The 25,657-nt window shown below is 47.3% G+C and overlaps 1 pseudogene; it reads left to right on the top strand.

The window, feature by feature from the left end:
* Positions 1-68: 68 nt before the first annotated feature.
* LOC114201973 (sodium channel protein type 10 subunit alpha-like) lies at positions 69-25,088 on the top strand (annotated as a pseudogene).
* The last annotated feature ends 569 nt before the right edge of the window (positions 25,089-25,657 follow it).

Here is a 25,657-nt window from a genome sequence, read left to right as displayed (position 1 = left end):
GACCTCTGTGATGACTGTCTCCACTCAGAGGCATTTTCAGTTACTTTGGGATTCTTGGGGGACATCCGATGGCCAAGTTTGCTACCGCTCTGACCTCTGCACAAGTAATAATGGTCATGGCTAACATCTATTGAGGCAAGCAGTTTATGCCAAGTTTTATACAAGCATTCACCTATTTAGTCATCAAAAGCACTGAATAAAGTCGATTTTGCCTTCTCAGTTTTGCAGGTGGCAAAATGGAGATCAGGTTGAATTTATTTGCATCAAGCCACATAGCTTGTAAGGAATGGAGTCGAGAGTTAAACAGACGTGGTTAGAGAAACTCTGGGCTCACGTCTTACAAGCGTGTGTGTATGGATGCATGTACGTATGCTGCAGAGATTAGGTCCTTAGCTCTGGCAGACTATGAGGTGCAAGATGTCTTCAAACTGAGAAGCAGTCACCTGAAGGTAGGCACAGGTGCCCAGATGGGACCCTCGCTCACTAGCAGGAGCAGCTGCAGCAAGTCGGGAGGTGTGAGGGCCACCTGGCAGCCAGGAGCCCAGGCTCTGGAATGTCCTCTGAGGACCTGGCTTCCCACATGGGTGAGAAGTGGAAAGATGAGGCGGCTGCCCAGGCCCCTGCAGAGGTAGGTATGTGAGCTTCCAGGAGAGGCTGAACAGCCTGCCAGACCCTGACCGGTGGGATGGTAGGGGCTGGCGGATGGGGTGGCTCGGGAAGTGGTATTTCAGACTGCAGTTGCCCACATACCCTCATGTCTCATTGTGAGTAGTGTTCAGGTCTGTCCTAACCTCTGGGCTGGTCAGCACGATTTCAGTGGAAAGAAGGGGGTTCAGCAGGATGGGGGGTAGGGGTTGATGAGGACGAGATCCTCCACCTCTCTGAGTCTCCTTGTCTTCGTCTCTGAAACTGAATGGTAATGCCTACCTGGTAGGATTCCTTTGAAGCTTAAACGAGATGCTGCTTGTCAAGTGTTTCATTCCTGCCTGAGATGGAATAAGTGCCCAGAAAATGACAGCCAAGAAACAAGAGAACACTTGTTTTCTCCGAGACAATGCACGGAGAAAGTGTGTTGTGAGCCAGCAAGTGAAAGTCAGAGTCGCTCGGGGGTGAGGAGGTCTTCCCTGTGACTCCCCCTGCCCCCACTCTCTTTTGCCCACATCCTTTTTTCCAGCCCAAAACCTTCTGGTGCTCTGGAGAGGCAGTCTGTGTGAGTACTGTCCTGACAGCCTTACACAGACTGGGCAGGAAGCAAAACTGGGGTTTAGGAGTGTCTCACAAGAGCTAAAAGGAAACTTGGTAGTTTTATGACACATCTTTGAAGACAACACGCTACAGGGAAGAGGCATCTAGAAAGATTTAGCATCGTTAATACCACGGCATTAAATTCAGGAATTGAACTTGACACCTAGCCTCTGAGCGCTGACGCCGTGACAGGCACCGGGCTGGGCAAAGGTAAGGAAGACATCATTCATGCCCCAAGTTATCACGTCCTTCAGCTTGAGGAATGTCAGCCACTGGCGGTGTGCCCCTGGGCAGGGTCGACCACAGCAGGTGAGAGGAGAGGGTGGGCTGAGATGGGGTTGGGGGACCCCGGGGTGGACAGAAACCACTTGGTTCCTGCTGGACGAGGATTGCCACCTTCTACAAGTTTCCTTCTCATGTTTCCTTCAGAGCATTCTCAGGATTCCCCTGGCTAGTTGTCTCTACTCAGTTTTCAGTACACATCTGCTGAGTATTGGTTTGGTTTTGGTTTGGTTTGGTTTGGTTTGGTTTGGTTATTTTTTGTCCATGACCCTGGCTAGGCAGAGAAGGGCCTTGACAGTGACAGATGGGGACCCACCCCACCATTTGGGTCCATTAGCCGAGCTATCAGGTTTACTAATATGAGAGCAGCTTCAACTCCTAATTGAATTCATCTGGAGACATTACAGGGCTGGAGCTGCAAGGAAGGCAGCAGGGCCCCTGCCCCATTGCTCCACGATTAAACACTCAAGCCCAGTGAATGCGGCAAGTCTTTATGTGTGTAATTATGGTGTCTTGGGCCCTCGCCAGCACTCCATCAGGGGCCTGGAGGTTTAAAGCCTCGCACTGTTAAACCTCTGGGGCTCCGTAGAGAGCATCCATCACTGGTCTGGGCCTCAGCTGGCGAGGCACCAAACACACAAGGATTGCTGTGGGGGATGGGTAGCCCCGATGGGCTCTCCCTGCATCTCGGAGCCCTTGGCCGAGCGGACCTGTAGTGACCGTGTGCAGACTCACTGGGGCCCTCAGAGAGCTGAGTTCAGTGCCCTGGGCTTCTGCCCTGCAGGGAGGGGATGAGACAAGCTCCTCAGAAGGCAGCACACTGGACCGCCTGGATCCCGAGGAGATCCCGAGGAAGATCCCTGAGCTGGCAGATGGCCTTGAAGAACCAGATGACTGCTTCACTGAAGGTAAAGTGGCGGCCACAGGCCTCCTCACACTGACATTCATTCGGGCAGGAATCTCGCTCCACAAGCTCTCATCTGGGCACCTGTGTGTCCGGGGCCCTGGCCTGGGGTCCATGGGAGACAGACACACAGGGCCCCTCGCTGCCTCCTTCCCAAGCCAGAGGGGCCGGCATCAGACACAAACAGCACGCTCCCAGCAGCCGAGCGGGGCCACGTCAGACGCGGCCAGCAGGGCTGGGCCTTCCTCCTCACCCTCGAAAACGCCTCAGACTTATAAACCAGGCCTCTTGAGGCTGAATGGGAAAAAGGTAAACACTCTTGTCTAGGGGCGTAAAGGACGCAGAGGAGGGCCAGGCCACACCTGTGTCCCCCAGCCTTTGGTGTAGCTCTGAAAGGCAGAACGACCGTCCACAGCCATGGCACCCTGAACGCACCCCACCTCGTCCTAAAGGCAGAAAATACATCTGACTCTTGGCTTCCCTCCATGTTTAGAATAGAGAGGCACATTGTGTTCTCACTAGATCTGCCTGCAATAAGGGGATATACATACAGTTCACACTATGAAAGTCATTGTGGCTTCAATAATAAAAATCCATACATTAAAAAGCAACAACACTTCCTTGAGTTTCCAGTGCCACACAACCCGGGACTAGACAGGCCCCAGGCCCCATCCCAGCCATGCGGTGGCCCCTCAGGTGAGCACGGGCTCAGAGCCTAGCCCCTCAGGCAGCACCAGGCCCAGGCCCCGCGGCTTGTCGGGCTTCCAGAAATGGGTGGGCATAGGACAGGGGCCACAAGTATCCTCTCCAAGAAGGACGGTACTCGGGGAGGAGTGGAGAATGGGTGAGACCAATGGTAGGGAGGCACACCCGAAGGGCAGGGTTGAGAGGCTGCTGGAGAGGGGTGAAGCTTCTCTCGTATTCCAGAGAATTCCTTGCCTATGGGGTGGCAAGTGGTTTCCCAGCAGAATGCTTTCGCAATGGGGCTAGAGCAAAAAAGCTCCCCCCTCCCCAGGGGGACACCTCTCGCCATCAGTCATCTCTCTCCACAGGCTGCCTTCGCCGATGTCCCTGCTATAAAGTGGACGCCAGCAGGTTTCCGTGGGCCATGGGCTGGCAGGTGTGCAAGGCCTGCTACCCCATCGTGGAGCACAGCTTGTTTGAGAGCTTCATCATCTTCATGATCCTGCTCAGCAGTGGGTCTCTGGTAAGGGGAGGCAGGGTCCCTGCCCCGAAGCCCTCCAGATCGGGTCTCCCACAATTCCAAGGCCCTGGAGCTGGAGCAGTGAGCTCCCCTGAGTCCTAGCCTGAAAACTCCCAGCCGATGGCCAGCAGGAGAGCTGCACCCCAGCACGTGGGCTCCTCTTAGCAGCAGGAGAGGGTGGTGCTTGTGGTCCCCATCTCCCGGCCTGCTAAACCTGGCTGCAAGTATTTCAAGCAGTGAGGGCATGCATCCCACTTTATAGATGGGGGCACAGACACTCAAAGGGCCTGAGGCAGTTGTCCACATTTACCCAGCTTGTCAGCAGCAAAACCTACTTCTGCCCTCATTTGATCCCGACACGCCTGGCTTTCTAGCCCCGGCCTTCCAAACACTGGCCTTCTCTGAAGGCCCCGTGCAAAGACTGCCATCCTTCTGTCTTATCAAGGCCCTTGCAAATGCCATATCACTTGTTCAAAGCTCACAGCACATCATTGTATCAGCACTTCAAAATGTAATTACCTGGGGAGCTTGTTAAAAGGCAGATCTTAAATCAGATTTGGGGTGGGGCCTGAGAATTGGCATTTCCAACAAGCTCCGAAGACCATACTTTAAATAACAAGGCCTTACAGGCATAGAAATTCCGACTTAGGAGCCACTTCCTTAGCCCCTTGCTGAATGGCCAGCTTTGTAGGACAAGGAAGGATGCTTCTGATTGCGCCATGGCTTACGCTCCCTGCACAATCTCAACTAATCTTCCCAGTGGACCAAGGTAGCTGTGGACACAGGAGGGGACTCGTCATCCCCAGCTGTCTGCTTCTTATGGATGAGGAAGTCACAGCCCAAAGACATGGGGTCTCAGCTACTTAGTTAGAGGGGGGACGAGAAGCCCTCAATCCTGACTCATGGCTCCAAGTGTTTTCACTTGTTTTGCTCTTCATGTGTCATTTACTCCCTTAAAACAATCTACTGGATATCTGGGCACCTACTTAAACACCAGATATCCCAGGAAGGGTGCCCAAACCGCTCAGTGTATGGCCCACACGACCTGGGGCAGGGGGGTGGCCAGGAGGGCAATGGCACTAGGCCGAGGGCGAAGAGTGTCTCCAGGAACAGGGCTGCTCTGCCACCATGGGGGAGGGGGAGGGAGTGGCAGCATCCGAAGGGGCCCGCTGCTGGGCACAGGGCGGCGATTGTCCCCGGCCCTAGCCTGCTCTGTACAGCTCTGGTGCACCGGCCACATCGCCCGGCAAGAGGGGACTGGGTGCTGATTTCTCCCTCCCTTCCCCTTTCCTGTCCTCCTTGATGAGGACAGTAGTCCCATCTGCTGTTGACAAGGTGCTTCCCTCATTACCTCCTCCGCTCCTGTCCTTCCCCATGGGCCTCCTCTCCTCATTTCTCTTCTCCATGCTCCCCTGCTCCTTCCTTTCTCTCTGCTCCCCTACTCCACTCACCCCAGCTGCTCCCCTCCCTCCCAGCGGGGGGCACAGATCAGCATCAGCTGCTGGGCCCTCACCTCCCCATCTCCTTCCCCAAGGGACTGAACAGGCTGGCACCAAATGTCATCTTCCTTGTGCTTTTACTTTGAGTACTTAAAAAAAATTGAGTTTTCATCTGACAAAGTAAAGTGCAAAAAAAAAAAACCAAAAAAACCAAACTTGGAAATTATGGGAAGATGCAAAGAAAAAAACCACCCATTTTCCCATCACTCAGAATCTTACTTTGAAAACATTTTGGTATGCTTCCTTCCCATCTTTCTTATGCATATAATACATAAATATTACAAAACTGAAACCACATTTATACATTCTATAATTTCTCAGTAAGTTCTCACAGTAAATATGCTCCTACTATCTGACTTAGCGGCTGCAGTGCGTTCCATTACGGGAATGCACCACCATCTATGTAAATAAGCCCGGTGTTTCCTTCTAATAAGCATTGAATAGCCTATGCCCACTCCTTTGAGGACATTGGCTTCTTTCCTGTCTTGGGTCCGATTAGAAGCAGAATCTGAAGCAGGGATTCTTGGGCTTGTGGAGGGCGTGCTCTGAGGTGAGGGAGGCAGGACCAGGAGAGGAGCTAAAAGACGCAGCTCCCACGAAGTCCACCTCAGCCTGATGCCTCAGGAGCTATGGAGCATACAGGGTGTCACAGAGCAGTCCCACCTTGAGGCAAAGGGGGCCGTCACTGGCTGCAGATGCCCCCAGACCAGGCATTTAACCTCCTCGGCATTTCTGCAGGTGGAGGCAGTTCCCTTCAGCTCAGGGAGGTCCTCAGGAAAAGGGGACATTCGCCAGCTGGTAGCAGCCAACCTCGTAGCCTCGGGGGGCGGGGGGGCACCAAGAACATCTAATGTCCTTAGGCTAAATTCATGAAGGCAGAATCAGTGGGTTCCTAAAACCTTTGAGTCCTCTTGCCAAATTGGTCTCCCAAAAGACTGACCTGGTTTTCAGCCCCCAGTCAGGTGTGAGAGGAGCCAACTCCCCACAGCCACAGCCACCCTGGCCTTGCCCTGGTTCTTTTCTATCTTCACAAATCTCGTAAGAGAAAAATGGCATCTTCTTTTCATTTGAATTTTTTTAATTACCAGTGAGATAGAACATTCTTTTTCAGAGGTTCATGGGCAATTCTTACTTTCATTTTTTGTGAATTGCCTGTGAACATCCTTTGATGCTTTTATTTTTAAACCAAGTTGCTGTTAGGATCACTTTGGTTTGCTGCCAAGCCCCAATTTGAGAAGGTTTCCTTTCTCCCTTGCTTTCAGCTCCCCTGCAAAGAGTAAGCCAGGCTGCAGGTCCCGTTGGCTCTATGGGGTCCTGGTTGGTATGTCACAGTACCTCTTCCACTATCCCTCTGAACCCCACCCTACATGCATACACCCTAAGCAGAGAAAAAAAAAATGATACAGGGAAGCTGGTTCCCAAAGTCCTCCCAGGGGCTGAGGGCAGAGCTGGTGGGGTCTTTCCCTATCACTGGGCACCAGTGCTGTGGATCCAGGCAGATGACCATTCTGCTCCCTTTCTTCCTTCCAGGCCTTTGAAGACCATCACCTTGACCAGAAGCCCACAGTGAAGGCCTTGCTGGAATATACTGGCAGGGTGTTTACATTTATCTTTATATTTGAGATGCTGCTCAGATGGGTGGCCTATGGCTTCAAAAATTACTTCACCAATGCCCGGTGCTGGCTGGACATCCTCATTGTGAACATGAGTGACTCACTGGCACACATGGGGTTTAGGGTCCTCACCTCTGGCGGATGGCTGCAGCTAGCACCAAGGAAGCTGGGGGCCTCGCCTCATGGGCCACTCCAAAGTCTTGAGCACTTAGCAAGGTCTCTGAGAATAGCCTGCACACTGGTGAATTGTAAGATCAGACAGTACACGATTCTGGCACCATGGTGATGCTCAGGTGTGTCCTTAGTTCCTAGGCCTCCATCCAGAAAAACACTGACTGCCCTCTGTATTTTATGTCCAAAGCAAGATGACACATGAGGCTCTCAAGGGTCTCATGACCTTGCATCCCTTGACAGGGCTTCTGGACCGAGGGGAGCCGAGGACTGCACAGTCCAGAGAATCTTCCCACCTGCTGATTCAGTGGTCCTCAGCCCTGGCTATACTATAGAATCATCTGGGGAGCTCTGAAAAATACAATCAACCAACACTGCTACTCCCAGAGATTCAGATCTCTCTGGTCCTGGGTGGAGCCCAGGCATCAGTATCTTATGAAAGCTCCTAGGCATTGTCCAATACGTGTGCAGCCAGATGGAGAATCCCTGAGCTTGCCCCACCAGCTTCTCCCCAGTGGCACTAAAAGGGACAGAGTTCCCTCTGGAGAGATGCTGAGTTGAAGCACATGTGTTCAGACTCACACTAACCCGGGACCACTTACCACAGCATGAGGGGATTGACCAAGTGCCTCCCACATGCTAGACTGTGGTTCCTCACCACTGTGAGGAGACCATCCTCAGTGAAATCTCCTAAGAGCCTTCCTCGCCCCCAAAAGCCAGGAGTGGTCAGTTTCTCCCTCATCCTACCCATGACGATCCTCTGTCTCTGTCCAGGTCTTTGCCCTCTTGGCTTTGCAGGATGGCTGCCTGAGTGACTTGCTCACTGTGGCACTGCTGAGGGTCCCCACAGGCAGGGGGAAGCTCATGCTGTGTTCGTCTCTGCCTCCCACACTCCAGCAGCCACCAGCACCAAGGTCTACACATCAGAGGTGGCAGGAAATGTGTCTGTATTCAGTGCTTGCCTCCTGACGCTGGATGGGTCCAGCACAGAACATTCTGCCCAGCCCCCTGTGCTGGCAGGTCCCCCACAGCAGGTCTGTGTACTCAATTCTCTTCTTTCCTGATACCAATGTGCTGACAGCATCAGGACACTGTACCGCAGGGATTAGCTGTGAGGCTTGAAATCTGAGTCACAGGTGATAACTTTGTGCATGTAAAATAATTATTCATAAATGAAGGAAAAGTATTTTATTCTGGCTCCACACCCCCATCAGGGGCACAGTCATTCTTACCTCCATACGTCTCACTTGTTTAAGTCCTGATCGCCTTCAATGCTCACCCTCATTCCATCCATCCTCCTCGTAATTCCTCCTTCTGACCATCTACCCGTCCTTCCACATATGCCTCATTCCATCTATGCAGCCATTCACCCTTCCTTTTCCCTTTCTAAATCCACCGTTACTTCTTCCATCAATCCTATTGGTCCTCTCCTTCCTTCCATCCATTCTCATTCTTCTTTCTCCAGCTTCCCAATCCCTTAGAGGTACAATTCTGAGGTGCGTTCTACACAGTTCATTGGAGAACCCCAACAGGATGGAACACCAGTTGCCCCCCAGTGATGGGCTGCTTATCAACACCCCCTTTGGGGCTTTTCTCCTGCTTACCTTCCCCCTCCCTCAGTCCTGCTTCCTGACTCCCGAATAAACCACCCACCCACACCCAGGTTCTTGTCTCAGGGATGAACACAAACACACACCCACCTGCTCCCCATGCCTCACCTTGTCTGTTCACAGGTGAACTTGCAGCCCAAGTGGGAGGACAGTGTGTACATGTACTCATACTTCATCATCTTCATCATTTTTGGTGGCTTCTTCACACTCAGTCTCTTTGTTGGGGTATAATTGACAACTTCAATCAACAGAAAAAAAAAGATAAGTCGGGCTCAGGTGTTTCCGTGAATCTTCCACTCCCTGTCCCCTGACTTCATGACTAAAGACAACACTATTCCTAGCCCTCGTGCCTGACCAGGAGCCCAGTTTGGGCCTTTAACACCAATACCCACTTTTGCACCCTGATTGCAGCCCTCACCCCTGCCTGGTGTCCTGGGGCTGCTGCTGGAGGAGCTGCATTTCTCTGTGTCAACAATATCCCCGCTTCTGTCTGGGTCCCCTTCCACTCTCCCAGAGTGCCCAGGTCTTCCAGCTGGAACCAGGTGTGCTGGGTGTGTCCCAGGGGATCTTGGGAAATATCAACGGAAAGAAAGGGCTCCAGCACTTGCTGCCTCTGTCTGGAGCCTGACCCCCAGAAGCACCGAGTCAGGAGGCCTCAGCAAGGGCCAGAGCTCCAGTATTGGCAGAATCCCAACCCTCCTTGGGATGGGGAGGAAGACCTTTGCCTCCATGGATGCCGACTCCGATGAATAGGAACCGAATCCCAGATAACCTCTCATGTTTACATTAAAATGTTAGGGCATTAAAGGTGTAAAATGCTTTCTTGTTACCCTCTATTAATCCTTTCATTTAACACCCTCCATTCCTCTGAGGTAGATAAAGCACCACTTTAAACTAATGTAAGCTGAGATCCAGAGGAAAAAACAGGGTCCTATGGATAAGTCACATAGCATAGCACTGAGAGCCCAGGATTGGTTTTGGCATCATACAAACCTGGGCTTGCATTCCCAATTCAACCACTTGCTCTGTGGCTGACCCTGGCAATTTCTAAAAACTCTCTGCACCTCAGCTTTCTCATCCATTCAGTGGAGTTAATAATACCTACACATAAGATTCTGGTGAGAGGAAAGTAAAAGCCTGTTCAAGAAGCACCTAGTTTAGAGGTGCCTGGGTGGCTCAGTCGGTTAAGTGTCTGACTGTGGCTCAGGTCATGATCCTGGGGTCCTGGGATCGAGCTGCCACCTTGGGCTCCCCACTCGGTGGAGAGTCTGCTTCTCCCTCTCCCTCTGCCCCTCCCCCCTGCTTGTGCTCTCTCTCTCTCTCTCTCCCTCTCTCTCACTCATTCTCTCTCTCTCAAATAAATGAAATATTTTAAAAAATAAAAGAAGCAACTAGTTTAAGACTGAGCTATTATACTAATATAATTCAAAATAAATGTCAAATGGCATAGTCTTCCCACCTATAGGAAGTCCTTGGCCAGAGTTCTGAGCATAAGAAGTGGGCAGCCCTTCTCTGCCTCAGAGGGACTCAGCAAGACAGCTGTGAAGTGCTGGTCAATGTCATCAGCACCCTAGAGGGCTTTGAGACCATTCAAGCAATCCCTTCTCCCATTTTATAGATGAGAGAACTGAGTACGACCTTGCCAGGGAGTTGGCCATGTTAGGTGATAGAATGAGATAAACCAGGGTTGAAGTTGGGGGGGGCTACTATATTTGCTGACTCCTTGCCCAGAATTTTCAGTGTTGCCCTACCCAGTGCTCCCAACCCTCTGCCCCTGTCGCACTGAGATGTCTCTCCCTGGAAGCTCTCTGTATCCACAGATTTTCTTAAAATCTCCTCTCAAATCCCAGAGATCTCAGCCTATTTCCCGAGCATTTGCAGTGATCTCAGTTACACAAACATGCTATGGAAATGGGAAGAATTCAAATTATGCCAGGAAGTGAAAGGTGGAGGGTTGAATGAAGGAGGTCTGGAGAGTCCTCAAAGAAAACCCAAAGCTAAAGGAGGAAGGAATTTTTTTTAAATTTATTTATTGTTATGTTAATCACCATATATTACATAATTTGTTTTGGTGTACTGTTCCATGATTCATTGTTTGTTCATAACACCCAGTGCTCCATGCAGAATGTGCCCTCCTCAATACCCATCACCAGGCTAACCCATCCCCCCACCCTCCTCCCCTCCAGAAACCTCAGTTTGTTTTTCAGAGTCCATCATCTCTCCTGGTTCGTCTCCTGGAGGAAGGAATTTTTGATGGTGGAAATTCTGGCATTGTAACAGCAGAGGGCAATGCAAATGGATCAAGAGTTCTCCAAAGACCCTTGGATAAGGCAGTAACTGTCCTTAGCTCCTCCTCTCCAGGAAGGGGTCAACGGTTTGGATCTCAATGTTTTTGCTGCAGAAGGCCCTTCGGGAAGCTCTTGTCCCTGGCAGGAACTATGATTCCCAAAGCCCAGTGGATTTGACTAAAATGATCAGTCTGGTTGCAAGGCTCAGATTTTTTTTTATAATTTTTTATTGTTATCTTAATCACCATACATTACATCATTAGTTTTTGATGTAGTGTTCCATGATTCATTGTTTGTGCATAACACCCAGTGCTCCATGCAGAATGTGCCCTCTTTAATACCCATCACCAGGCTAATCCATCTAGAACCCTCAGTTTGTTTTTCAGAGTCCATCGTCTCTCATGGTTCGTCTCCCCCTCCGATTTACTCCCCTTCATTCTTCCCCTCCTGCTATCTTCTTCTTTTTCTTTTTTCTTAACATATGTTGCATTATTTGTTTCAGAAGTACAGATCCGTTATTCATCAGTCTTGTACAATTGACAGGGCTCACCATAGCACATACCCTCCCCAATGTCTATCACCCAGCCACCCCATCCCTCCCACCCCCCACCACTCCAGCAACACTCAGTTTGTTTACTGAGATTAGAAATTCCTCATATCAGTGAGGTCATATGATACATGTCTTTCTCTGATTGACTTATTTCACTCAGCATAACACCCTCCAGTTCCATCCACGTCGTTGCAAACGGCAAGATCTCATTCCTTTTGATGGCTGCATAATATTCCATTGTGTATCTATACCACTTCTTCTTTATCCATTCATTTGTCGATGGACATCTTGGCTTTTCCACAGTTTGGCTATTGTGGACATTGCTGCTATAATCATTGGGGTGCACGTACCCCTTCGGATCCCTACATTTGCATCTTTGGGGTAAATACCCAGTAGTGCAATTGCTGGATCGTATGGTAGCTCTATTTTCAACTATTTTGGGGAACCTCCATACTGTTTTCCAGAGTGGTTGCACCAGCTTGCATTCCCACCAACAGTGTAGGAGGGTTCCCGTTTCTCCACATCCCCGCCAACATCTGTCGTTCCCTGACTTGTTCATTTTAACCATTCTGACGGCTGTGAGGTGGTATCTCATGGAGGTTTTGATTTGGATTTCCCTGATGCCGAGCGATGTTGAGCACTTTTTCATGTGTCTGTTGGCCATTTGGATGTCTTCTTTGGAAAAATGTCTGTTCATGTCTTCTGCCAATTTCTTGATTGGATTATTTGTTCTTTGGGTGTTGAGTTGGATTAGTTCTTTATAGATTTTGGATACTAGCCCTTTATCTGATATGTCAGTTGCAAATATCTTCTCCCATTCTGTCCGTTGTCTCTTGGTTTTGTGGACTGTTTCTTTTGCTGTGCAAAAGCTTTTTATCTTGATGAAATCCCAATAGTTCATTTTTGCCCTGGCTTCCCTTGCCTTTGGTGATGTTTCTAGGAAGAAGTTGCTGCGGCTGAGGTCGAAGAGGTTGCTGCCTGTGTTCTCCTTTAGGATTTTGATGGACTCCTGTCTCACGTTTAGGTCTTTCAACCATTTGGAGTCTATCTTTGTGTGTGGTGTAAGGAAATGGTCCAGTTTCATTTTTCTGCATGTGGCTATCCAATTTTCCCAACACCATTTGTTGAAGAGACTGTCTTTTTGCCATTGGACATTCTTTCCTGCTTTGTCAAAGATGAGTTGACCATAGAGTTGAGGGTCCATTTCTGGGCTCTCGATTCTGTTCCATTGATCTATGTGTCTGTTTTTGTGCCAGTACCATACTGTCTTGATGATGACAGCTCTGTAATAGAGCTGGAAGTCCGGAATTGTGATGCCACCAGGTTTGCTTTTCTTTTTCAAGATTCCTCTGGCTATTTGGGGTCTCTTCTGGTTCCATACAAATTTTAGGATTATTTGTTCCGTTTCTTTGAAAAAAGGTGGATAGTATTTTGATGGGGATTGCATTGATTGTGTAGATTGCTCTAGGCAGCATTGACATCTTCACAATGTTGGTTCTTCCAATCCATGAGCATGGAACGTTTTTCCATTTCTTTGTGTCTTCTTCAATTTCTTTCATGAGTATTTTAGAGTTTTCTGAGTACAGATCCTTTGCCTCTTTGGTTAAATTTATTCCTAGGTATCTTATGGTTTTGGGTGCCATTGTAAATGGGATTGACTCCTTGATTTGTCTCTCTTCTGTCTTGTTGTTGGTGTATAGGAATGCCACTGATTTCTATGCCTTGATTTTATATCCTGCTACTTGACTGAATTCCTGTATGAGTTCCAGCCATTTTGGGGTGGAGTCTTTTGGGTTTTCCACATACAGTATCATATCATCTGCAAAGAGTGAGAGTTTGACTTCCTCTTTGCCGATTTGGATGCCTTTGATTTCTTTTTGTTGTCTGATTGCTGTGGCTAGGACTTCTAATACTACGTTGAATAGCAGTGGTGAGAGTGGACATTCCTGCCGCGTTCCTGACCTTAGGGGAAAAGCTCTCAGCTTTTCCCCATTGAGAATGATATTCGCTGTAGGTTTTTCGTAGATGGCTTTTATGATATTGAGGTATGTACCCTCTATCCCTATACTCTGAAGAGTTCTGATCAAGAAAGGAGGCTCTACTTTGTCAAATGCTTTTTCTGAATCTATTGAGAGGATCATATGATTCTTGTTCTTTCTTTTGTTAATGTATTGTATCACATTGGTTGATTTGTGGATGTTGAACCAGGCTTGCAGCCCAGGGATAAATCCCACTTGGTCATGGAGAATAATCTTTTAATGTACTGTTGGATCCTATTGGCTAGTATTTTGGTGAGAATTTTTGCATCCATGTTCATCAAGGATATTGGTCTGTAATTCTCCTTTTTGATGGGGTCTTTGTCTGGTTTTGGGATCAAGGGAATGGTGGCCTCATAAAATGAGTTTGGAAGTTCTCCTTCCATTTCTATTTTTTGGAACAGTTTCAGGAGAATAGGTATTAATTCTTCTTTAAATGTCTGATAGAATTCCCCTGGGAAGCCATCTGGCCCTGGGCTTTTGTTTCTTGGGAGATTTTTGATGACTGCTTCAATTTCCTTAGTGGCTATAGGTCTGTTCAGGTTTTCTATTTCTTCCTGGTTCAATTTGGGTAGTTGATACATCTCTAGGAATGCACCCATTTCTTCCAGGTTATCTCTTTTGCTGGCATAGAGTTGCTCATAGTATGTTCTTATAATTGTTTGTATGTCTTTGGTGTTGGTTTTAATCTCTCCTCTTTTATTCATGATTTTGTTGATTTGGGTCATTTCTCTTTTCTTTTTGATAAGTTTGGCCAGGGGTTTATCAATCTTGTGAATTCTTTCAAAGAACCAGCTCCTAGTTTCGTTGATCTGTTCTACTGTTCTTTTGGTTTTTATGTCATTGATTTCTGGTCTGATCTTTATTATATCTCTTCTCCTGCTGGGTTTAGGCTTTATTTGCTGTTCTTTCTCCATTTCCTTTAGGTGTAGGGTTAGGTTGTGTATTTGAGACCTTTGTTGTTTCTTGAGAAAGGCTTGTATTGCTTTATACTTTCCTCTCAGGACTGCCTTTGCTGTATCCCAAAGATTTTGGACAGTTGTGTTTTCATTTGCATTGGTTTCCATGAATTTTTTTAAATTCTTCTTTAATTTCCTGGTTGACCCATTCATTCTTTAGTAGGACGCTCTTTAGCCTCCATGTATTTGAGTTCTTTCTGACTTTCCTCTTGTGATTGAGTTCTAGTTTCAAAGCATTGTGGTCTGAAAATATGTAGGGAATAATCCCAATCTTTTGGTAGTGGTTGAGACCTGATTTGTGACCTAGGATGTGATCAATTCTGGAGAATGTTCCATGGGCACTAGAGAAGAATGTGTATTCTGTTGCTTTGGGATGGAATGTTCTGAATATGTCTGTGAAGTCCATTTGTTCCAGTGTGTCATTTAAAGTCTTTATTTCCTTGTTGATCTTTTGCTTAGATGATCTGTCCATTTCATTGAGGGGGGTGTTAAAGTCCCCCAGTATTATTGTATTTTTGTCAATGTGTTTCTTTGCTTTTGTTATTAATTGCCTTATATAATTGGCTGCTCTCACGTTAGGGGTATAGATATTTACAATTGTTAGATCTTCTTGTTGGATAGACCCTTTAAGTAGGGTATAGTGTCCTTCCTCATCTCTTATTACAGTCTTTGTTTTAAAATCATATTTGTCTGATATAAGGATTGCCACCCCAGCTTTCTTTTGGTGTCCATTAGCATGGTAAATGGTTTTCCACCCCCTCACTTTTAATCTGGGGGTGTCTTTGGGTCTAAAATGAGTCTCTTGCAGACAGCATATTGATGGGTCTTGTTTTTTAATCCAATCTGATAGCCTGTGTCTTTTGATTGGGGCATTGAGCCCATTTACATTCAGGGTAACTATTGAAAGGTATGAATTTAGTGCCATTTTATTGCCTGTAAGGTGACTGTTACTGTATATTGTCTGTGTTCCTTTCTGATCTATGCTGCTTTTAGGCTCTCTTTTTGCTTTGAGGAGCAAAGCTCAGATTTAAACTGATATTTACCTTCTCCTTTGGTTCTACTCCCAAAGTCTTCCCACCCTCTGCCCATGCAATTCCTCTGGGTTCCTGCAGGAGAGAAATAAACAGGCTTTGCGCCAGAGACTCAGGCAGGGAGTCAGAGCTGGGGCTCATTCCCACCCACTCTGTCACTTGTTGTGCCACCTGGGCAGGACACTGCTTGATTCTGTCCTTGACATGTCGTTCTTCAGAGAAGGGAGAAGATAGATATGTTCTTCTTCTCCAGCATGCTCTGATTTTGGTATTCTTGGGAGTTTTTGTTGCTTTAAAAACAGTGGTGTGTGTTATCCTCTCCTGTTAGGGGGCCAGGACATCTTCATGACAGAGGAGCAAAAGAAGTACTACAATGCCATGAAGAAGCTGGGTTCCAAGAAGCCCCAGAAGCCCATCCCATGACCTCTGCTGAGCCCCAGAGTTCCCTGAAGCAGAATGTGTCTGGAAATCCAACTGATAGCTTATTCCAGTGGTGTGTAGGGGTTGGCCAGTGCTCTCTGTGAAGGGGGAAATCTGGGTTGAATTTGGGGATGATGTAATGAGAGTCCCAGGCCCAAGGAATGAGAAGTCTAAAAGAAGGAACTTTGGTCTTCTGGAGTGAATATATCTCCCACAGTTACTCCAAATAGACCTGTTTAGTGAAGTACTGAATTCCCCAACCAGTTTAGGGTTCAATCACAGGATTGGGAGCAGGTTAAGCTAAATGATACTAGAGGTGGTAAGAGCCCTGAGATGAAGCGTTTGTGTGGTTATGCATCACGATCTAGGTTGCAATGAATCTCCAGCCTTACCCTACATTCCACCCCATGCCTACAGTAGACAGACAGGAAATGGCCAATACCCAAGCCCCTGGGATCGTGGTCCCCATCATGGTCATGGTAAATAGGAACCCAAAGTTATCCCATTGTTGTGTTTAAAGATTGACCAAAACTTAGGGCTATACTCCACTTCAATTCCTTTATTCCCAAAAACCCTAAGAGATTTGCCCTTTTATTCCCCGATGAAATGCAACACTCAAACCATACATATTATCACCTCAGTTCTTCTCAGTCCTCCACCAGAAGATAGAAAATGTCAAACCTCTAGTTGGCTTCCATTGAGAGTGGATGAACAGGTTTGAGAGTGGGAGTATTGCTATGTAGGAAATGTACAATGGAACTTCTTCCAAGAATTTCTGAGCCGTCAGAATGGAATTGCCATCTTATCCGTTTATATAACCTTTCTGTGGTTAAGATGCAGTATCTGTGAAGAAAAGTACAGGTGCTTATGCCATTGGACTCTCCACCACCACCACCACCACCACCACCACCACCACCATCAGGGCAAAGCCTAAGGACCTACAACATAGGAGAGGAACTTTCCCTAGAATTAAGGAGACATATATTCTATTGGCCAAGGCATTAGGATTTCTAAATCAAGGCATGGGGTTTGCATAAGTTACTAAAAACTTCATAAGCACATAGTCTTGAAAACATTTACGGGAGAAAAAAAATGCTATGACCTTTGGATATACTTTACTTGGAAACAGTGGTCATGAATGTATCCCTATGGTCAATTCTGATAAGTGTTATAATGAGGGGTGATCGGATGTTCAGACCTCTGTAGGGGCAGAGATTTCCTTCCAAATCCCCCATCAAATCAAGATATCTGGGGTTGCGTGAGCCTTAAGCCTCAGGGAGTACCCCTCTGTCAGGCAGTCCAATGGGCAGGAACAAGCTCAGAAAGAAAAGATGTAGGTAAATGGTTGAGCCCAGCCAATCAGCATCAAGTCTGAGACTTACAGAGAAACAAGCAGCTGGGTCCCTGCTGGCCTTCACTGGTGGCTGGACTGATGCTCAATCTACACTTGAACCAGACAGTAAGGAGTCTGTGCTAGGGACATCCCTTGGCAAAATCATGACAATTGTTAGTACCTTGCCCTACACACTGCTCAATCTCTCTATAACATCTCAGATTCTCCCCTTTTATCAACTAATCCCCCAGGCCACCATAGCTTCCTCCTCTCAAGGAGGACAATTTCACTGGGATAGGATGAGCTGCATTTCAAAAAGGGACCCTGGAGAGGACACTATCTTAATACAAAGGTAGGAACCTAATGTTGAAATTTCAGGCACCACAGTCGGAGTGGAAGTCAATGGTTGGGTAGGAAGACCTATGACAAAATCACCATTTCTCCTAATCAAGCCATAACCAAGACCTTCCAAGGTTGGCAATGGGGGAGGCTCACCACATGGATAAGGGAAGTGAGACCTCACAGCCCAACTGTGTTTCTGAGATTCATCATCCCTTTGGGTGGGAAGGGGGTGAATTACTAATTAACTATCAATACTGTCCTAGCTTTAGTGGAGGAATGTGGCTCTCTCCTTAATACTCTGTTCCAAGCATAGCCAACACTTTTTTCCCTTTGTTCCCCTTATCATAGCCGAGGCAAGTCTGGAACATTTAAACAAGACTTTGAAGTCTTAGGGGTCCCAAAGGGGAAATTAGCAGAGCGGGGGCCCAAGCAGTAACTTCATTTGGCTGATCTCCAGGGCCCACAAGTCTTGGCCCATCCTTGCTCCTGGCCAGCATCCATATGGCAGACAACATCTTGGCACCCACCACCCAGTGGGACAAGCCTGATCATCTGCCTTCCTCAAAGTCCAGAGCCAAGTAAGAAACACAAGCAAAAAGAGAAATCCCCACTTCCCAGATCCAGCTCTCTTTTCACTAGATTATTGGCCCTGGAATGCTCATCTTTTTCCCTTAGCAGTCCCAAGAGGTTAAGCTGGTCACATAAGCTGAGCATTGATACAGGAGTTCTGACCCACAGGTGCATGGGTGCCATTTCACAGCAGGGTCAACCTGGGATACACACACACACACACACACACACACACACACACACACACACACACACACACACTCACACACACTCCTCCTCACCACTGGCAAAGCTCAAGTTCTAAATTGTATGCTTCATCCATAGCAAAGACTACAGCTTCCACAAGACTGGGAAATTTTATTCTCTAACATCCCCTGCTATAGAAATTACTAAAAGCAGTTTTCACATACTTCACTTTATAGGAAAATAATAGGCTCTAGGATATCACATCATCACTTCATCATCTCTGAGAGCACTGAGAGTTGCAAAGAAGTGAACCCTGCCCACAGGTTAAGCCAAGAGCAGCCAGCAAGCTGCTCCATTCCCCAGGATCCAAATATCCAGGGCAAACTCAATGCCTACAACTTAGTAATGTTGTCACCTGCTCTGTTTAATTAGAAGTTGTGTGGTCACAAACGGTCCTTTATTTTTTCACTGTTTTCAGTGATGAAATGGAATTTATTAGTGGCTCTTCAATCCCCCTCCCACTCCAGAAAAGACATGGGCCAGCAGTTATGCCCAGAGCCAGACCCACTTGGGTCTGATTCTTTGCTCTAACCCACAGGGTAGCAACCTCTCCCCACCAGAAACAGAAAGCAAGACCCAGCCTCTGTCACAGCCCTTCTCCCCCATGTCTGCTTTGCAGGTCCTGTGAGCTCCCTGATGAGATTCATGACAGGGTCCTCTCTGCCTCCACTCATGCAGAGTCCGGCACATAGTATACATTCAGTAAGTGCCTGTTGTATAGAATAGAGTGGCCTTCTAATTTTATTTGAGGTGTGAGTAATTCAGAGCTGTCCATTCTGTCATCCATTCATTAATCTATTTATTGAGCATCTACTGCATGCCACATACTCAGCAGACACCGGGGATAGAGCAGTGAGCAACACATACAAAGTTCCTGCCCTTGAAGAGACTAATCCTGTGACATAGGAAAAAAATGGGTGTTATACGCAAACAATGAATCATGGAAGACTACATCAAAAACTAATGATGTATGTAATGGTGACTAACATAACATAATTAAAAAATATATTAAAAAAATTAGCGAAAATCGCACATGTACCAATTCACAGGTTGTAGAGATTCCTCAGAGAGAAAGAATGGGGTGAAGAGCAAAGGGTGCCTAGGACTGAGCATTGAGGTACTCTAACATCTAAGGGTTGCATAAAGAAGACTCAAAACAGAATATCCAGAAAGGCAAGAAAAGAACCAGGGAAGTAAGGCATGATGGAGACTAAGAAAGGAAAGTTTCAAGGTGGCAGGTGTGGCAAGCAATGCCGAACAGGTGTCCTTGGACTTACATTCTGGATGTCATTGGTGATCTTAACGAGAACCATCTCAGTGGCAGGATGGGGACAAAAGCCATTTGGAGGTGAATTGGGGAGTGAGGGGGAACAGTGATTGCACAAAATGCCTTCAAGATATTGGCCATGAAAGTGGGGGGAGAAGTAGGTTGGTAGCTGGAGGGAGATGTAAGGTTAAGGAAGATTTCTGTTTCTCTTTATGCTAGGAACAGCTAGGTCATGAGAGATTTAGCTAAGGAACCAAGAGGTAGTAGCCAAGAGTGGAAGTCAGGCCAAAAGCCTCACTCCTCAGTAATGACGCCGAAGGACCAGGAGGTTGGTAAGTGGCAGCAATGAAGAAGAGGTGAAGGCGAACTACCTAGATGACACAAGCTTCAAAGGAGGAAGGGTTTTGCAAGATTCAGGAGGAGCAAAGGTCTGGAAGTTACAGTGGGAAACAAGAAGGACTCCAGGCCTACCCTCTTGCCCTGGAGTACCTGGGGTGGGGGAGAATGAGCAGCCACTGAATTTGCAATTCTTGAACTCACGCTCTGCAGGCACTATGGGAACACAATGTTAAATAACACATGGCTGGGGCGCCTGGGTGGCTCAGTCGGTTAAGCGACTGCCTTCCGCTCAGGTCATGATCCTGGGGTCCTGGGATCGAGCCCCACGTCTGGCTCCCTGCTTGGTGGAGAGCCTGCTTCTCCCTCTCCCTCTGCCTACTTGTGCTCTCTATCTCTCTGTCAAATAAATAAATAAAATCTTTAAAAAAAAATAAGACATGGCCCCATCCTCAAGGAGCTCGCTATCTAGCAGAGAAGAAGCGAAGCACACATGAAATGCTAGAACTCAAGATGGACTACAAAGGCTGTGGGAGGAGAGAGGAAATAGGCAATGTGGTGTGATGTGATAGGTGATTAGGGAGATCTCCCTGGAAGGGGCTTAAGAAAAATGGATCACTCAGGACTATTGGGATTTAGATAGCCAAGAGATGGGATGGGAAGAGCTTGAAAATGGTGCACCACTGAGGAAAAATTGCCTGGTGACTTCAAGGGGGTGGGAAAGGCAACAAGGACTTGAATTGAGGCATTGAAGGAGAATCAACTAAGAATAAGATTTTGGAAGGAATAAGGACAGGACTTGGCTTCTGTTTGGATGTGGTATGAGGAAGATGAGAGACAGATTTTAGAAAGCCATCTATGGAGAATGCAGCCTCTCCAGATGCCTCTTGTTGTATGTTGGCCAGAAAGGCCCTGATGGACCATCTCTTGTTTTCTCAGAGCAAGTACCAGGGCTTTGTCTTTGACATTGTGACCAGACAAGCTTTTGACATTGTCATAATGGTCCTCATCTGCCTCAACGTGATCACCATGATGGTGGAGACTGATGAACAGAGCAAAGAAAAGACAAAAACCCTTAACAAAATCAATCAGTTTTTCATGGGCAAGTGTGTCATGAAGATGTTCGCCTTGCAGCATTACTATTTTACCAACGGCTGGAATGTGTTTCACTTGATTGTCGTGGTCCTCTCGATTGGGAGTAAGTGGGCTTACAGGTGGTGGGGAAGCCCAGACTCTGCTTGGGGTTGTTCGGGCTGTTTGTTTTGTTTTGTTTCCAAAACCAAGAGGACAACAACAAACTTTTTTAATATACATTATATGTTAGAGGAGCCCAGTATTTGCTGCTTTCCAAGAGTGACAGATTTAAAATGCCCCTGCCCTCTCTGTGAAATGGAGAGTTTCCATTGGCATTTTCCATGCTGTCACAAAGTGTTTTTAGGCACCTACTGTGTGTGTAGCCCATTGCCTGAACTTTGGGGCTGATGGGGACAGTCAGGCACTCCTCCAGAGAATATAAGATGATGGAACTTCCAGAGGACCTTATCTTGATGCTCTTCAAAGAGGAGAATGGGTGATATGAGGTGAGGTGAGTCATTAAATACTTTCTGGAAAAGGAGATGGTTGCCAGAAGAGTGAGCAAAGACTAAGAGTGTTCAAAGGAGATTCTTAAGTCAAAAGATCTGCAGTAAATCATTATATAACTGTCCACTTAGGGAATGTGAGTGATAAACAAGTCAAAGATCAATGCCAAGAGATCAATGCTCTTAGGGCCTAGTCTGGGTGTTTGAATGATAGGCCCAGTATTTGGGGGCCAATGAGTGTTCCGAGAAAACTCATAAGGTCAGAAGCTAAAGTGGGGAATGGAGCCACCACAGTTGAGTGCTTGCTGACTTCTAAGGACTGGGCTGGGCTCCTTGGATCTTCACAACAGCTCTCTGAGGGTGTGTTATTATCTTCATTTTATATATTTAAAATTGAGCCTTACAGATTAAGAAAGTTATGCAAAGTCAGACAGTTTGTAAAGGGTAGAGCTGAATTTAGACCAAGCTAATGTCCTTCTAATGAACTAGCTGCCTTCTACCAACAACCAAGAGAATGTCCTTAGTCTTCTTGTGGTTGAGGCAATGTTTAGCCCTGCAAAGCCCAAATGACAGTGCACCAGGTTTATTTTGCATTATAAATATATCCTGACCTGTTATATCATGACCTGCTTAATTTTCATGTCAGAGCATAGCTGTAGATTTAATTTTCCATTGATTTACCATCAAGAGCTAACAGCATCTAAATACAACTTGGCAGCACTTCATCAAACTCCCCACCCTGGTGCTGAAACACAGCCTTGGGTTGTGTTTATTTGTTTGGGAGCTTTATGTTTATTTTTGTTTTCTGTTTTGTTTTGTTTTCCTGTTGCTGCTGGTTTTTTGTGGGACGTTTGTTTTGTTCGTTTGCTTTCCAAGTGAGAAACTCTAAAGGTCATTTTGACTTTACAGTAGAGAAGAGAGCTTGCTTATGTGACTTCCCTTAGCAACACTATAGAAATAAAATACACTCAAAGTACTCCATTCTATGATGGGGACACCTTAACTACCAGTTCCTATGACCTGCACAGCAACACCATCCACTGGTTAGAAATCAGTCATAGAGACAGCTGGAAAACAAGTGAAAGGACCCACCTCTTCATCCTTCTGCCCTCCCCCTCTCACTTTCTTCCTTCCCAGTCACAAGACATGGATTGAGTATCTAATTGTTATAAGTATGAAGACTCATACTACCTTGAAATATTATGTAGACTGGTTGGCTGGCAGAATCTTAGTAGATTATATAGACACATACCCCACTCTGTGGAAAAATACCCCAGTTAAACTTGCTTTAAGAGAGGGGCTTTCATAAAGATTTTATAATACAATATTATAACTACTTCCCAAATCTCTTCCTGTTTCCTTCCTCCTTCCAACACAGTACTCTGACCACCCATATTCATATGACAAAAGGCAGGTAGGGGAAGAGTGTCAAGGGAACCCTGGCAAGGAGAGAGAGCTTGCCACTACACTCCTCACCATTTGTCCTGAGAGATTTTGAATCCTGTCTGACCTAAAGCTTCATCTAATCTTTCGTGGTCCCAATAGACATCCGCGGCCCCAAGATCAAGCTTCACAAATCTTCAAGTTAGATATCATATAGGGAGACTTTTACATTCTTCATCTTCCCAACTCTGTTCATAGTTGGGGGGTGGGAGGGCCATAACTGACCCTAAATAAGCCCATCTCCAGGCCCTAACATAGAGTTCAAACACAGCCGGAGATGAAAGAAACAAATAAAAGCCATTATGCAGACAGCTGGCCATTCAAAGCCTGTCTGCTTTAGTTGTCAGCAAGTTGCCCGACTCTTCAGACTCCCTTATAATTAACACCAGGCTCTGTACAATGATCCACAGGACCATGTACAGGAACTGAGTCAATCTTCACAATAGGAGATGGGGAGATGAATCACAGGGGATCCTGGCCTTCACAGAGCACAGGACCAGGAAAAGGTGGATGAAAAGGCATGTCCCAAGGCTGAATTCTCAGGGAAGAGTAGGGCCTGTGTCATAGAGAGAACCAGACAAGGGCTGTGTACGTGTGGAAAAAGGTGCAGTCGCTTCCAGTTAAACTAGGCTGCGGAAGATAGGGCTTTGACCATGGAGGCTGACTAAGAAGAAGATGTTCCGGGTGGAGAGAAGGAAAGATAAGAACATGGTGGGAAGCGTGGGTCTTACTTGAGAGAGAAAAACTTATGCAATGAGCACGTGCTGAGCCCCCTACTTTATGCCAGCCACTGTGCAAGGTTCAGAAGGCCCAGAGTCCTTGAATACAAATACTCACATGGAGATCCATACAGAGCAGAGATGGGACAGTGATGGCAGCCAGCTTTGTCAGGGCTCATGCTTGCAAGTACTGATTAGATCATCCCCCCCTCTTCTAAAGGCCTGTATTTTCTGCAATTCTTACCTCACTCGAAAATGACTTCTCCCCAATGCTCTTCCGAGTCATCCACCTGGCCCAAATTGGTCGCATCCTCAGGCTGATACAAGCAGCCAAGGGAATCCGCACACTGCCCTCATGTTGCCCCTGCCTGCTCTCTTCAACATAGGGCTGCTGCTCTTCCTTGTCATGTTTGTCTACTCCATCTTCGGCATAGTCAGCTTCCCCCATGTAGGCGGGGAGGCTGGCATCAACAACATGTTCAACTTCCCAGACCTTGACCAACAGCATGCTGTGCCTCTTCCAGACCACCACACCAGCTGGCTGGGATGGGCTCCTCAGCCCTATCTTCAACACAGGACCCCCTTTCTGGGACTCCAATCTGCCCAACAGCAATGGCTCCTGGGGGAACTGTGGGAACCCAGCCATGGGCATCCTTTTCTTCACCATGTACATCATCATCTCCTTCCCCATCATGGACAACATATACATTGCCATGATTCTGGAGAACTTCAATGTGGCCATGCAGGAGAGTAGTGAACCTTTGAGTGAGGATGACTTTGACATGTTCTATGAGACCTGGGAAAAGTTTGACCCAGAGGCCACTCAGTTTATTACATTTTCTCCCCTCTCAGACTTTGCAGACACCCTTTCAGGCCCCTGCAAATCCCAAAACCCAGTCGGAATATATTAATCCAGATGGACCTACCCTTGGTCCCTGGAGATAAGATTCACTGGACATTCTTTTTGCCTTCACTAGAAATGTTCTGGGAGAATCTGGGGAGTTGGATTCTCTGAAGGCAAATATTGAAGAGAAGTTTATGGCAACTAATGTTTCAAAAACATCCTATGAACCAATAGCAACCACCCTGCAGTGGAAGCAGGAAGATATTTCAGCTACTGTCATTCAAAAGGCCTATCAGAGCTTTGTGTTACACCAATCCATGACAATCTCCAACCTCCCAGGTGTGCCCAGGGCTGAGGAGGAGGCTGTGTCACCCCTAGGTGAAGCCTTTATTGTATTCATGGCAAATGAAAATTGCACACTCCCAGACAAATCTGAAACTGCATCTACCACATCTTTCCCACCATCCTACGACAGTGTCACTAGAGGCCTTAGTGATCGAGTCAACATGAGCACATCTAGTTCAGTGCAGAATGAATATGAAGCTGCCAGTGAGAAAGCAACTGGCTGGGGGCAGAGCAAGATGGCGGAGGAGTAGGAGACCTGGATTTCATCTGGTCTCAGGAATTCAGCTGAATAGGGATCAAACCATTCTGAACACCTACGAACTCAACAGGAGATTGAAGATAAGAACAGTAACAACACTCTGAACAGAAAAGCAACCACTTTCTGGAAGGTAGGACGTGCGGAGAAGTGAATCCAAGGCGATATTCGGGAGGATAGACGGCGGGGGAAGGGGCCTCCGTCGGCCGCTTCTGGCAAGTGCTAGAGCCGCGGAGCACAAAATTGGAACATTTAGAAGTTGGCTCCACTGAGGACGTCGCTCCAGTGGCTAAGCGGGGGGTGGAACCCTCGCGGGACAGTGTGGTCTCAGGACCGTTGGGGTCACAGAAAGACCGGGGGTGCCTGAGTGCGCCAGAGCTCCCAGGTATTGGAGCGGGGAAGCCGGCTGCAGAGACGGAACCGAGGCGCGGGCTCTCAGCTCGGGGTTGCCATAAACTGTGACCAACGACACAGTCGGGCCACTGCTCCTCCAGCAGGGACCCAACAAGCGGCAGAACCGGGGAAACTCCTCTTCCTCCCCTGGGAGGAGCGGCGCAGGAGCGC

Source organism: Eumetopias jubatus, unplaced genomic scaffold (genome assembly GCF_037043125.1).
Source record: "Eumetopias jubatus isolate StellerSeaLion01/CBP00866 unplaced genomic scaffold, mEumJub1_p1.0 scaffold_16, whole genome shotgun sequence".
In the NCBI taxonomy this organism is placed as follows: Eukaryota; Metazoa; Chordata; class Mammalia; order Carnivora; family Otariidae; genus Eumetopias; species Eumetopias jubatus.
The sequence above is the reverse complement of the archived record's forward strand: the minus strand, read 5'-3'. Positions and strand labels throughout refer to the sequence as shown.